At 31.9% G+C, this 15,940-nt stretch overlaps 1 long non-coding RNA gene across 1 annotated transcript in view; it reads left to right on the plus strand.

Annotated features, from left to right (window-relative positions):
- The window catches only part of LOC118191350 (uncharacterized), a 237,146-nt gene extending 228,200 nt beyond the window's left edge, over positions 1 to 8,946 (plus strand). Inside the window, exon 4 of the long non-coding RNA XR_015044349.1 lies at positions 8,006 to 8,946. This is a non-coding gene — a long non-coding RNA (uncharacterized LOC118191350). The remainder of the gene's footprint in view (positions 1 to 8,005) is intronic.
- Positions 8,947 to 15,940: the final 6,994 nt, after the last annotated feature.

A 15,940-nucleotide genomic window follows, 5' to 3' on the forward strand; every position in this document is an offset into this window, starting at 1 on the left:
TTTCTAGGTATTTTAACATTTGGATTGGCAATATTTCCTATTTTGATAAGCATGAAATATACGTTTCTTCGTTATTAAAGACAATAAGTATTAAAACTTTGGAAAACTGATGATTTCTGCAAGTGGGTCTGTACTATTTACAAAAAAAGGCTGTTAGTCAATTAAAGAAGGTAACGTTGAGCTGGACAACAAGTTTAGAAGTCTAGATGGAAGACTGGAAATGCAAAAGAAAGTAGACAAAAGAGTCTCTTTTAACACCCCTTAGAATTGGCCACTCTCGTGTTACTTGAAATTACCTTTTTATTTATTTTTTGAGGGGGAAGGGGTTTGGAGTCTAATTTTACATTATTTTCATTACCAAAAACGAACGTGAGTAACGCTTCGGAAAATCTAGAAATGAAGTTCATTAATTTACACTGTGATATAAATCTCATTCAAAGATTTGAAGACGCAAATTTGATTAACTTTTATTAGTACTTGTCAAAAGATAAATATCCTCAGTTGCGAAATTTCGTAATATAAGAATAATAGCTTTCTTTGGAAGGAAATCCTCAGTAACGCTTTCTTCGGAACATGCGAACAGTTTTTTTCCGCAGTTGAAAATTAATAAGTCTACGAAAAACTATACCACCGATGGGTATCTACAATTTATGATGAAGACACTTTCTAGTAATTGTGCTCCAAGATTACAAACTTCTGAAAATCGAAACGCTATGAGAAGTTGTAGCTGAAAGATGTAGTAAAAAACAAAGAAATTTATAATTATTTACATACAAATATGTATTTTTCTGTATGCGTCATTTAAAAATGTCATAAATAAAGGAAAGGGAATAGATTGTCGTTATGTATTCTCAAGTTTTGTACTTCAGTATATTTACTTTGCTTGAATCTGAATCAATCTGAAAATATTAATATTTAGCTATCAATACATTTGAACTACAAATTGTGATCAACAGAAATTTCTTGCAGATACCATCATTTAGATTTCAGGAACAAACTAAGTATACATCTGAATTTGTTTGCGTCCTTTTTATATGTATGTTTTCAAAAAAATATGTAGTAAAGCTTTTTTTAATTTAGTTAACAAACTTTGTTTTGTTAAAAATTTTTTATTGTGTTCCATCAGCAATTTTCAAATTGTACAGTTTGAATTTGAGACCACTGGTATACGTAAATACTGGAATATGCTTAAAACTATTGTGCTAGGACGTATTGTACAGAAAAAGAGAGAAAATTCGGATTGTAAAATAAACGCAGAAATTATCTTTGTTGACTTACCGTTACCTTTATTGACTTCCCTTTATCTTCTGAAATTATCTTTATTGACTTCACTTTTTGAAATTATATTTATCGACTTCACTTTATCTTTTGAAATTATCTTTATTGATTTTATTAACTTCATTTTAAATTACAATAAATGTCACTAATTGAAAATTTTACATGTACAATAAAAATTTATAACCACACAGTAGCACATTCACATAAATAAAGAATTGGGAGTTTTAATAAATGAATATAATAATCAATATAAATTCTTGAAAACTATTCTAAAAATTTCGCACGCAATAAAACACAGTTTGTCCGAAGTAAAGGACATTTCAAATAGCTTTTCTTTCTCCTTCGCATAACTATTTTCATACCTAAAGGTCTGCATGCAATATTATGTGCAATCATTGCTACATGCAATGTCTACATGCAATCTTCATTAGTTATAATACTCATAAATAGATGGTGTATTACAATGCATTTACTGTTTATTGAATCTACCTAGTATTATTAGACCTTTAGAAAATAACGAGTGAGAGTTTTTTGATGCAACTTTTACATGCGTCTACATTGCAATGCACATTAGTTGGGGTAAACCATGACTTTTTCAGTGAAGCATTGGGAAATACAAAGTAAAAATACTAATTCCTTTTTGCGATTTTATCACAGAACTGTAGTGCAGTAAATTTTATTCAAATTTTATATCATTTATATATATATTGGGTTGGCAAGAAAGTAATTCGGTTTGAAATTTTCTTTCTTTTGATATTTGGCAGCTGATACTTTTACGTAGTTATAGAAATAAATATCGTGTATTTTTGCTTACGACTGTTAGTTTACGGTCAGTTTTAATATGTGGTGCAAAAATAAACTTTTTCGATATAATTTACTGTCTTTTTTTTCATAAAGGCGAGAAAGCAACTGAGTCTCTCAAAGAGATAAGGTTGTGATTGCTTAATAGAATACATAAGTCAGAATTGGTTTTGAAAATTTCTTTCTGAAGCTTTTTCACATGAAGATGGCCAACCTTCTTGTCAACCTTCGGAAGATGATGATGATAAAATTGAATCGCATTGTCATATAACTATGCGAGAGAATGTAAATGGTAAAATGTCTAAGACATCTTGTAATTTTTTTCACTTAACACAATGAATCAATATTTGGGATACGTCTTTCAAACGGAATGCAGTCAACGTTATTTAAGCGAATTATAACTAGTAATGAAATATGAATTATATATAATAACATTAAACTAAAATGATCAAGGTCCAAGCATGAGGTATCAGCGCAAATCATATCGAATGTTAAATCTTTTCAGAAGAAGATCATGCTGTCAGTTTGGTGGGATTACAAAGGCGTTGGGTATTTTGATCTGCTTCCAAGCAACCGAACGATCATCTCAGATGTTTACTGTAAACAGCTTATAAAATTAGAGAAAACAATAAAACTGAAAAAAAAAACAGACCTGGTAAATTGCAAAGGTATCATGTTCCATCACAACGATGTCAGCCTTCACACAAATGCGCTAAAACTTACGAAATTATGGGAACTTGGTGGAGTGATTTCGCATCCCCCGAGCTTGACCTTGCAACATTGGTTTATGATTTATTTCGAAGTTTACAAAACTTCTTAAATGGTAAAATGAAACGACCTCAAATCGCTGTTGGTTGAAATTTTTTATAATAAAGACTAGAAGCTCTGTGAGCGCGGAATCATGAAGTTACCAGAAAGATGGGAACATCATCGAATGTAATGGGAACTACTATTTGGCTAATTAAAGCTAATTTTTTGTATAGAAAAAAAATGAGTTTTACTTCACACTACAGAACGTATTGCCAACCCCATATTATTATAAGAGCATTTTTAACCAGATTAATTCCCATATACCTCAAAGTTTCAAGCTTCTGTTTGATGCTCATAACCATATGTTTCTGTTTTGTCTTTTCATAAGGTATTCCGCATTTTTGCATATAAGGTATATAAACATTGTACAATATAAAATAATGCAGTTTTTATGTTCGGGATTTATCTGCAACATAATATTATGGGAATATTAATATTATTAGTATTAATTACACATATGCCACGTATTTCAGATACATATTTATCACATTTACCATACATGATCATATATAGCATATAGTTTATTCTACAACATATATATTATACCAAATGCAAGTGCATTAAACTGTTCAAATTCTTGGCTTGAAAAAACGTTGTTTCGAGCTACGCAAAATGTATGTCTTGTAAGACTATTTCTAGATGTCTTCAGAATAACAAAAATTTATTAAGAAATATTCAAAAGAATTGAAATATAAGATAATTCCTTTAGGTATATGATGCTATTGATACATGTAAAGTAAGGCCTATTTAAAAAAGATTCTAAATTAAAATTTTTATATTTCTAACGATCTTCTACTTAAAAAACAGTTCTTAGACGAATCTGTTTTAACTTAACAAAGTGGAAGATGTAGTACGATTTACCAAAGTTATAAAAAAGTTGCTCCCTAAAATAAAGCTTTAGTAAAAACAGGAGAATATATTTGATTTCGCAATACGGATGTTTCAAGAGGCTTATAGATATCCCTATCAAAGTCCTGCACCAGATCAAACTGAAAAATCAATAGTCAGAGAGAGAAGAAGATGATGTAAGCAATCACTGGAAGAGTTGCAAATCTGGAACTTAAAAGAGACAGTAGATTAGCCCAGACATTGTTGTTCCTAAAGCCGTACTCCAACTTAGAAACAAACATTGTGAATACTTTCCTGTTCCAAAGCTACGATAAGGCAAACTCAGAAGCAGCGTTTATGAGCTTTGATGATGATGTTCTCACAATGATGATCTGGCATCAAAAGAAGCATAAGCTGTTAGCTGTTGACTAGATTATTCAGTAACTTTTATCTAGACACAAAGACAAATTAAGTAAGTGCTAATTACGCTCTCGTGTTAAGTATCTAGAGTGATCTCTTTAGTCTTTGGTAATGTTTCTGAACCCTTTGTACGTTTTCAGACTGCGTTTTTGCAAGTTATTGTTCAGTATCCAAAATAAGCTAAATAATTTCAGCAAAGTGAATAAAAATTAAACCCCCACATTCTATCATCCATTGAAAATGCGACACTATTGTAGTTTTGGAAGTTTAATTATACTCGGTAGGTATTATAATGATTACTCTTAGATACAAATCTACATTTTGATAATTATAATAAACACGATCTTAAGTAGCATGTGATGCTAAACTACGGAGGAACTTTGTAATAAAATTAATTAGAACAGTGGGTCCAAACATCAGCCACTCCCGGCTGTTTCAAAATCACTTTTTTATTGATTTATTCATTAGACGTAAATACATAGTTTCTAAAAATAAATAAGATAAACGTTGAACTTTGTAGAGTACCTCACTTTGGAATTCTAAGTTAATGTTGGAAGTGAGGAATCTAAGAACTGATAAGCGAATAATCGCTTGCGTTTGGTGACAAGAAACAACAAGATAGAAGGGTAACTAAACCTTTATTATTCTAATAAGAATTAACAAACTCCGCCTGGGAGTGTACAAGCAAAGCCCGCACTTGGACTTGAACTAAAAAGACTAAGAATTAAACTAAAACTAAAATTAACTAAAGAAGTATAGCCGAAGCTATCAAGGTTCAATTTGAATTGGCCCCTTAACTTATTTTACTACGAAGCTTAGCAAGGGCCTGAGTACGGCCGAGCGTAATAACAGCTTTGAGAGAGAGAGCGGCCAAAAAGGCAGACACGCGTAAATCAGAAACTCTGATTCTCTCTGACTCAGTAAGTAACTTCGTGGTTTAAATACCGCTCCTTCTCATTAAATATTCAGCAAGATTCAAAAGTACGTTCTGGCCGGAAGTAGTAAGTTGAAGTTAAGAATTTGACAGGAAAGGAACTTTAACTTAAAATTAACTGTTAATAAAATTAACATAATCCTTACAACTTTATATTTTTTCCCAAATGTATGATACCAAAAATATAATTTTCAAGTACACCTAAATTTACAATTTATTTACATTGTTTAAAATTTTGCGTTATTAAAAAATTCCTTGAAATCTGCTGAACGACTAAAATCAGAAATATTTTTTTTTATCCATCGGTGGCACTTTTTTGTCCATTTTATTGTGAAGGCGCCTTCGTTAATTACCTAAAACTCTGATTCATAACCGTCCAAAAACTGATTTCAGAAACTGAAACAACATGAATTTTTTTATAATTTTATATATTTCAGTAGAAGGTTTGCAAACATCATTGATTTTATTCGAAATGCTATCAATTTTCATTTCGTATTTTCAAATTTTATCTGTGAGATCTTGATTAAACAGGTTAAAGTACATGGAGCACCAGAGGCTTCACTACAGAATTGAACAGGTATTGCTCCAGTGTGCTAACTGGCTAGAGTATGAAAGACTAGAATTGACTGTATGCTTTTCTGCTAAGGAACACTGGATTTATATATCGAAGTTGTTACATTTAAACATAAAAGTGTAATAACATAAAATTAGGCAAAGTTACATAACGTAACCCAAACTGTTCAGTATACTCATTACAATATTAGATTACGTAAATACAATACAGTTGCTATTTTGGAGACCGTTATAGTGAAATTTTTGCATTTTTAGTAAGTAGATAAATATATGGGATAAGATTTTGCTAATAAACTGGAATGACTGATTCTTGTTATGTAAGGATATTTGTTACAGTTAAGACTGCACTTAGCTCAAATCTTTCAGCCTAAGGTAAAGATTTAATAAATATAGTTCATGAGCTCAGCTCAGTAAGTTTGAATTTTGAATCATTATGGAAATTGCTGATGTTGTTCGGAATCAATTATTGGGGTACAGAATAGTCATGGCTCTTTTGTTTTCGGTCTTAAAGCGTGACGTGGTATAGGTCCAGTCCTAGAGCATTCGGCTTTTGTGTATTTTCATGATTTTAGCGTGGGTATGGGCCATGATCGGTAAGGTAAATAGTTTGAAACTGAAACTTTTGTCTAAAATGGGGCGGTAATAGAAATGAACCATTCCCGTTTTACGTATTTGTTACCGTGAAAGACCGATATTGAAGAATGTCCACTTTGATGAAAGATACGTTGATGAAAGATCGAATATTGCATTACATTCTTGTACATTCGGACCCTCACCAGTGCATTTTGACAATCACAGATATGCTCTGGTGTAGGTCGGAAAGAGAGGAGTATACGTACACGCTTGGTCATTGCAAACGGAAGTCTTCCACAAATAAATGCAGCTGTAAAAGCAAGGGCCTCTTGTGCAATTCAAAGTGTCATGATAGTTTAAGTTGTTGCAATAAATAAGATTTGAATCCCATAATTTAGTAAGTTTTTAACTTCTAGTTTTTTACTTTCTCGTTTTGAATGTACTGTGGGTTTTAAGTTTTTATTTTCTTAAGTTCTTATTTTAAGACTCAAGTGCGTCTTTTCGCGAATGAATTACGGGGAAGAAAATATAATATTCTTATATGTTCAACATTCACCATTCGTACATCCAGATTTCGGCGTTTCACGTAACATATACACACAAAAAAAAGGGGTCTCACCAGCGGCTGAGCGGTTAAGTCACCGAACACTGGAAGCATGCATTCGATTCCAGGTGGACGGGCTGGTTGCGTGGGCGTTTTCGTTGTTTTCTCCGTGTGTAACGTATATACCAGCTAGTTTTCCTAATAAAATCCTCCACAAAAGCATTCCTTTCCTTAGGTAGAACAGCCCCGGTGTGCTTTGCCGGAATCAAATAAACCAAACGAAACTACGAAAAAGACGCCAAAAATTCTTTAGAAAAATGTAATTTTTTAAAAAATTTTTCAATTAATTCTTACGTTAAGTAGCTGGATTAATTTCAGAAATCTCGGCCTTCTTTAAAAGGAATTTTGTTGAAAATGATTGGCTTTAGGATTGACCGACTCAATTAGGAAAAAGTTCACACTTATTGCAAAATCCATCTTCAAGGCAAAGCGATATGCATTTTTGGAATTTATATTAGGACATGTATAAGTGATAAAGTATTATTAAATATTAAAAATTACAGACATAATTTGGTGTCAAAATACTTGAAATCTATGTTGTGATTTGAATCTCCATGGGTATATTGCTAGATATAATTTAAATTTTCGTGATGTTTATAAATTTACGAGCAAAATACTTATACGTATCGAGTAGAATGCTCGAGTAGTCCGTCGCGTATTGACGCAAGCGCTTGAAATTTTTCCTTTAAGTCTTTCTGTTATGTATTATCATTCTAATGAACTACTTGACAACTTTTTATTCATTTTTTTGGTTTTAGAAATTAATTTTCATTTTTTAATTTTCTTTGAATATTTTTGATAAAATCTTGAAACATGTATCTATGTCCTCATACACCATCCGAAATATTATTTCTTTGAAAACCAGTCTTTCGTTTGTTTTTATAAAAGGGAAACTTATTAAACTAACAGAAAGAATAAACTTTTCCCTTTTCTGATATTTTAATGTGTTTAATTCGACAGCGTATTATATAAATGAAACAAGATTATTTCTCGTATTTAAAACTGGTACTTCATCAACATGGATATACAGATATATATACAGATTCAATGTTGCTTTTCACTTGATTTCTAGAATTCTTAGATTTTACCCAGCAACTGAAAAGCGGTATAATATAGATCGATATATGTAAAGCTCCACAAATTTCATAAAATACTTATTTATCTATGTTTCCTTTTTTTTACAGGTGAAAAAGAGATACTTCACAGAGAGTAAAACTGGAAACAAATTGGAAAAGATTCTCTTGAAATGCTGGAAATAAAATGCTTTTTATTAGAAAGCGCAGTTGTTCCTCTGCTGTGTAAACAAAGTTGGTGAAGATACGTCCTGTTAAACATATGAAACTCAAAAAAAGTCTACACGTCTGTCGAAGTCTTATTAATGATGGCCTCATAAATATCCTTTAAGTTGTTCAGATTTGATTAAAATAAGCCAAGGAGAATTAACTGTTGAATATCTACAGTAAAAAGAAGATGATGAAATGTGTCAGTTAAACATCTGCAGCAGAGTCAACTTGAAATCATTAGGATTTCGGATATTTGTGTGTTACAGTAGATTTGGATATGAAAGATTCTACCACATGTTGCTGATGAACCGGTATGAAAAAAGCTATCAGATGCCCACGCAATCATTTTCTCTTGCATGCGCACTCTCTCTGCACAGCAATGGCATGCTTAATTTCTAAAAAGAACCAAAATAATATGACATAATAATGCGATAATCTGCATTAGCGTATTAAGTCTCTTCTTCGAAATATCCTGATTTCTCAAATAAAAACATTTTAAAGAACATTTTTTGCCATGCAAATCAGTGATAACATCATCTACCAGAAAAAAATAGTTTGCCAGAAAAAATAGTTTTGTACAATGTTACACATATTTTCTAATGCAAGTATTTTGATGAACTTTATTGTTTTATTTTTATATTATGTTTAATTACAGATAAATTTAAAATGCTGTTGTAAATTAAGGCAGTTCTAAGAAAAAATACTAAAGAATAAATTGCTGCTTCTAGTTTAAGGAATTTTATTAATAGAATCAGAAAGTACTTTACATGTATCCCTGTTATGAAATTTCACTTGTACCCCTGTTATGAAATGTTTCATCGTTGCATTAAATAAATATTAGATATGCACACTTGTGAGACGATTTGTTCAATTCTAAGGCTAATAGAGGGATATTACTTTTATGCAGTTGCACACTTAATTTTCAGGGTAATTATTTAATCACAGGTGAACAGTCGTATAAAAGTAATGAGCATACATAATTGCATAAATTAAAAAAAAACTGAACACTTTCAGATTTTTATATTACGTTCAAATGGACGTTTTTTTAACGTTTTGTGGGTTACCTTTATTTATTAAATATCATATTTTTTTGCACTTAAAATTCAATTCAGTAGCAATATCACAAAATAATTTAAAAAGAGCATATCTTTAGAATTTCCGATAGACAGTCTCGCGCGCTGAAGATAATTTTTTTTTTCCATACAATGTTGCCATTGCTCGCTTTGAAATCGTTGAGGTTATTAATAAAACATTCGTTAAAGTTTTACAAAATATGAAATAGATAGTAAAACAAATTCCAGATTCCAAATTTGTTCTTCCAGATGTCATTTAAGAGGAGGACTACGTTATTTAAAGTTTGATGCCTCTAGGTGCCGCTGTTTTCTCAATTTGCGAGAAACATACATAGAGTGATGCAGATCCTCCATTATTTAACTTCTTTAACTATAACGCAGGGCTCTAATACTTGGCGGCAACAATTTCAAAAGTGAAACGCGATTAATGCCAAAGCGATATTAATAGTCCTTCTGGGAAATTGCCCCTTTGGGCTCCTGAAGTAATTAGCATTACCTAAAGGAGAAGAATACTGCTTCTATGCGATTGCACACTTCGTTTTCAGGATATTTTTAATAACAGAAGAACAGTCGTATAAAAGTAATGTGTATGCATAAGTGTATAATTTTAATGAAGTAATTAACAATACCTAAACGAGAGGAATACTATTTCCATGTGATTTCGTACATCATTTTCAGGGCAATTTCTTATAATAGATGAACAGATGTATAAAGGTTAAACACTTCTTATCGTGTTGTTTTAGATAAAACACGTTTAACATTAAAAACACAGCCAGTTTCATATTATAAAATAAATATCAATTTCATCGATAAAAAAATCATTTTCAACAAGAATTCGAAGCACTGAAATGTTATTATTGGAGGGAATGCGTCCTTGTGGCTTAACTTGTAAATAACGCTATTTTGAGTTGGAGCGTAAGGCGCCAAAGGGAAGCCAAGCTTCAAGAAGAAGAAGAAGAAGAAATGTTATTAGAACCTTCCTATAAGTTTATTATATGAATTAAGGAAAATTATTGGACTACTTTTTGGAAGCAAGCATAGGGCATGAGTCATAACCAGTTTTTGAGTCTATACGCAGATGATGATGTAAAATTATTCTAACTCGGTGATTTTCAATCTAATTCGCCCCAAGAACCTTTTAAATCATTACTAAAAGATCATTTCTCTCCTTTCATAAACTTAAAAAAATATATACGCGTATTTATTTTTATTTAGATTATTTTTTAGCGTGTTTAGTAAATTAAACAGCAAAAGCTACTGAAAACGGTGATAAATTCCAAAATTTGACTAAAACTAGCTTTTGTGTAGTCATACTTTAAAACTAAACAGAAGGCTGAACTGATTCTTTCCCTGAAGCTATGAAATTCCTCCTTCCAGGGGAAAATTCCCCCTGGTCTAGAACCCCTGTTCTAAATAATATAACTTATGTCCTTTCTTTTATTCTATGTTATTATTTTAATTAAAAAGCTATAAACATGAAGCACCTCTTATATACTTTACGTTTACGTACCATAATTCACAGATGAAAATACTGTTTCCATAGGTTGCAAGATTTTATTCGTAACCCTGCTTCTCTGACAAAGTACTGCATGGAAATATTTGTCTATACTCGAACTCTGAATTACGAATTCCAGAGCATTGGTAAACAAGGTACAAAGAAAGAGAGGGTATATCTGCATCTATAGCTTTCCAGATTGTTCGATTCAACATAAATAAATATATATGAGGAATATCCTGTTTCTGAAGAAAGCTTATTGAAAGAATTTGAGCAGCACAGTGCATTTTAACATTCTTTGAGAGGCGTCTCTTTATCTTGAAATATTTTGTCAAAATAAGTTACAGACTTTTAAACTGAGCACGCTTTACTATCAAAAATATTATAATTATCAAAGTTACGTGCTGAATTTTATTGCATAGCCTAGAGTTTTATAACAATAAATTGTACATACATAATCCTTTTTATTTATCTTCAAAATTTCATCAAAAAGGGCGTTTTTTACAGTTTTGGGCAACAATTTGAAAAGTGAACCGACATTTATTGTGAACCAAAGCAAAATGCCAAAAAGAAATTAATAGCTCTTCTGGGCTAACGCCCTTTGGGCTAATAAAGTATTGTTGTTAAGTTTATCTCATAACTGAATCAATACCAAACATTTATAACGGTTATAAGAAATAAATATATAACATGAATTCATTTTAAATATAAATAAAACGTACTTATATGTTTCATCGTTATTTATAAAATGGTAACGAAAAAAGTACGTCAATGATTCATATCTGTATGCATTACAAATTTTTAAATCCGCAGCAAAGAAGATATCTTCACTTAAGTTTCCATAGGGATGTAAAAAGGATTTTGTGAGACATAATTTAATAAAATAATTAACATTACCTGAACGAAAAGTATACAAAATTTCTTTCATCTTAAATAACTGATATTTAGTACTTTGTTTTAGAATTTAATTTTCAGTAACTTCAAATAACGATTTAGGTACTTAATACAGGCATTAATTATTTAAAATAAAAAAAACCTTCTTTCATTTAAAAAATGTCTAATGCATTGTTTGTTGATAATATCGGTAAAAATAATAGTTATAGAGGTGTTACCGTCTTTACTTTATCATAGAAAAATCTTAAGTTTCGATAATAAATAACAATGAAAAATAGTGCACAAATATTTTAACAAAACGAAGGAAACTTTAAAACAATTTTTTTTTTAACATTTTGTGTGTTATCTTTATTTATTAAATATCATGTTCTTCGCAATTGTCTCGTGCGCTGGAGATAAAAATCCTTTTTTTCGGGGGGCGGTACAGTGTTGCCATTGCTCGTTTTGAAATCGTTGAGTTTTTTAATCAAAAATTCTTTAACGTTTTACAAAATAAGGTTTTAAAATATGAAATAAATAATAAAACAAATTCCGTATTCCAGATTTGGGCTTCCAGATGCCCATACTCGAGTGAAGGACTACGTTATTCAAAATTTGATGTCTCTAGGTACCATTCTTTTTTTCATAGCGCGAGAAGCATACATACATTCATGTAGATTCTTCATTACTTAATTTCTTTAAATATAATGCAGGGCTCTAATATTTGGTGGTAACAATTTGAAAAGTGTTATGCCATTTATAGTGAACCAACTCAAAATGCCAAAACGAAATTAATAGCCCTTCTTGACAAACTGACTTTTTGGGCTAATAAATGTTTTACATGGTAGGAAAACACTACATAAATTTTCGTACAGGTACAGTCGATTGAAAATTAATGAAAACAATTAATTTCTTGATTAATAAAAAGGTATACAAATTCCTTTTTTCTAATATTGTTTCAAAAATTCTCTATGTCAGTAAGTTGTAAATGTCTGTACACGTCAGAGAATTTCATTTGCATAATTTGCAGTTTTATTATTTAGGAAACGAATGCTCTTCGAAAAGACTGCTATTTAATTTTCAATTCCTTAACCAACAACACTAATTTTTTCGGCATTAACTCTTCACAATGTAGATTTTCTTTGATTCATTTTTTCTTGAATATAAAAAAATAATGGCGAATTCCTAAATTTAATTTCAGAATTTGTTAAAAGTAATAAACAGACCAAATTACAACAATGCTAAATACTGCCTTGTCATTATATCGAGCCAATGATACTGTTAAGGTGAAGCGCTAAAGAAATTACATAAAACTCACTTATATGAAAATAAAACCTAAAGAATTTTTAGACCTTTTTAGGAAAATTAGATGACAGTACAAAGATTTAGCAATTATAGCAGAGTTCCAATAGATTTTAAGAAGACTGGCTAAATGCATTCGATGCACAAATTTTTAATTATCTTTTTTATTCTGTTTAATACTTATTATGGAATTAAAAAACGGGATTATTAGGATTGGGATTATTCAGTTATGGCAAAGCACACGAGGGCTATCTGCCTAAAGGGAGGGATGCATTCGTGGAGGATGGGGAAAACCACGAAAACGCCCGTGCAGCCAGCCCGTTCGCGGGGTTCGAACCTCGGAACCAGTTCGAACTACCAGTGTTCAGCTTCTTTACGGCTGGGCCGCTAGTGGGCCAGAATTAAAGAACGCAAATCTTTTGATGGTTTTAAAAACGGATAATTTCAGTCACAATGATTCCCTAGTGGTTTATTGAGGCAATAAATAAAGGATTTCGGATTCAAATAATAACAGGTTTCAAAAGAAGTTTAATGAACATAAAACTCGTTTGAAATCAATACAGTACTAAAAATTACAAATATATATAAAAAAAAAAATAAAATAAAAAAACAGAAATAGCTAAAATATGAAAGTATAATTAATATGTATTTATTTGAAAAATCTATTATAATTCGTATAACACAAATAAAGCACCATTTTACACTATACTAACAGATAACTATTTAAAAAATAAAGGTCTGTTTCTCATTATTAAATGAAATATATATATTTATAAATGTACTATTATAATATTACACTCATGTCCATAAATTAAGAATAATTCGGAGTCACGCAGAAATCGAACTCTTAACATAAATATATCACATGTAAAATCACTACATACATCTGCAAGAATAATATGCAAATTTCAGGAAGTAACCAGATGACACCGATGGTACGTCACAATGACGAGAGTGTAAGAGAGTGATATATAAGGAATACAGGCAAAGAAGTAAAATTGTTCGCAGGCGCTTTATAAGCATTTCAGTGCAATAACCGAATAGTTATGACACAAAGGACGCATTTGGATGATTTTTTACGTGGTAGAATTGTCGGCCGTTTGGAATGTGAGCGTACCCAACTGGAAGTATCAGACGAACTTGGAATTGCCCAGAGTGTCATCTCCAGGCTTTGGCAACGATTCCAAGATGATGGTAATGTAAGGAGACGTTACAGTACAGGTCGCCCCAGAGTTACAACGCCGAATGAGGACCGGTATTTGACAGTTACTGCCAAAAGAAACAGGCGGAGCACAGCCTCAGACCTGTCTCGTCAGCGCTCTTCAGCCACTGGTACGACAATCTTAAGGCAGACCGTGTACAGACGCTTAGGATAGATTTGTCTATATGCTCGTAGACCTGTCAGATGCGTTCCACTTACTGCAACACACTGTCGCCTGCGGTTAGCCTGGAGTAGAGAGCATGCATAGTGGATACCGCAACAGTGGGCATGTGTGATGTTTTCCGACGAGTCCAGGTTTAGCTTGCAGTCTGATTCTCGCCGGACTTTCATATGGAGAGCTCCAGGTACCCGTTACCACCAAGAAAACATCATTGAACGACACCTTTACGGTGGTGCAGAAGTGCTCGTCTGGGGTGGAATTATTCTGGGTTCCAGAACTGACCTGCATGTTCAAATTGGAACTATGACAAGCCAAATCTATCGGGGCGTCATTCTGGAACAACATGTACGTTTGTTTTGGGGCGCCATGGGCGCACAATTTGTGTTTATGTATGACAACGCCCGTCCTCACCGTGCAAACATCGTAAGCGAATGCCTTCAATCGGAGGATATCACCCGTATGGACTAGCCAGCATTCTCACCGGACTTGAATCCAGTAGAGCCCGTGTGGAACATGCTTGGCCGACGAGCTGCAGCCCGTCAACCTCCTCCTACATGTCTACCGGAACTTCGGAGAGCATTGCTTTTTGAGTGGTGTAATATCCCCCAAGATCAGATCGATAATTTGATACTCAGCATGCCTAAGCGTTGTACGGACTGTATTGCATCGTCTGGGAGACATACAATGTATTAACAATCATATCTACCATGTAATATTTTTTTTTTTTTTTTTTTGTAAATAGGTTTTTTTTTTAATTTGCTCCAGGGAGAAAAAATCGCTAATTTTTTTAATAATATCAAACATATAGCATCTTCTTTTGCTCTTTACCTTTTGTTTAATAAATAAGCTTTACAAATAAGTCAAATTTGTTTTGCTTCTAACTCTTCCTTTGCCTGATTTTGCATTATCCTTAATTTATGGACATGAGTGTATTTAAAAATAGCAACTACGCTTAAAACCTGGATGCTAAAATTTAAAAACATATTAAGTTGTGAAAAAAAAGCTTAACAATTGCAACTAAAATTAAGGAAAATAAATTGAAATTAAAACTAATGGGCCATTTGAATCCTAAAAGTAATGAGGATCTTTTATATAAAAATGTTAATATTGTGACAAATGGATCTCACGTGATAGTAAAATCACCGAAGACACATTTAACACAGAGTCCAGTGAAAGTATGCGAGGGGCATTTAAGATCTTTTCCTCTTTCGCTCACTTAAAAATAAAATTATGTTGAGGCATTTGCGAACGTAATTACTAACACCTCTTCGCTTTGTTGGTTTCTTAATAAGAAAACAAAATGGCCACTGGGGTCTAATTTAATGCGGCTAAGAATACAGTCCTCCATCAAGACACTAAGATGCCGTAGCAGCATTAAAATTCTAGAACTTTCTTCTTTTCACATTACTTATATTTACTATGTACTTATCATAGATTTCAAAGCAGTGAAACGTTTCTTTTTGCTCTGTTAGTCAATGTATGTTTTAAATAATATGCTGAGGTGAAATTCGCTCCGGAATTATTTGAAAATGGGAAATTTCAAACATCTGTATACTTTGAGGACATATTACGATTCTGGATATAAAATACGGATGAAACAAATTTCATTAGCTGATATATGATCCATAGACGTTATAAATAAAATTATGCGCTTAAAAATTATAATTAAATTTCATTCTTATTTTTCGGAAAATAATAAAAAAAATGAATA

Source organism: Stegodyphus dumicola, chromosome 12 (assembly GCF_044657685.1).
Source record: "Stegodyphus dumicola isolate Sdum_Otavi_A_Nest chromosome 12, ASM4465768v1".
NCBI classification, from domain to species: Eukaryota; Metazoa; Arthropoda; class Arachnida; order Araneae; family Eresidae; genus Stegodyphus; species Stegodyphus dumicola.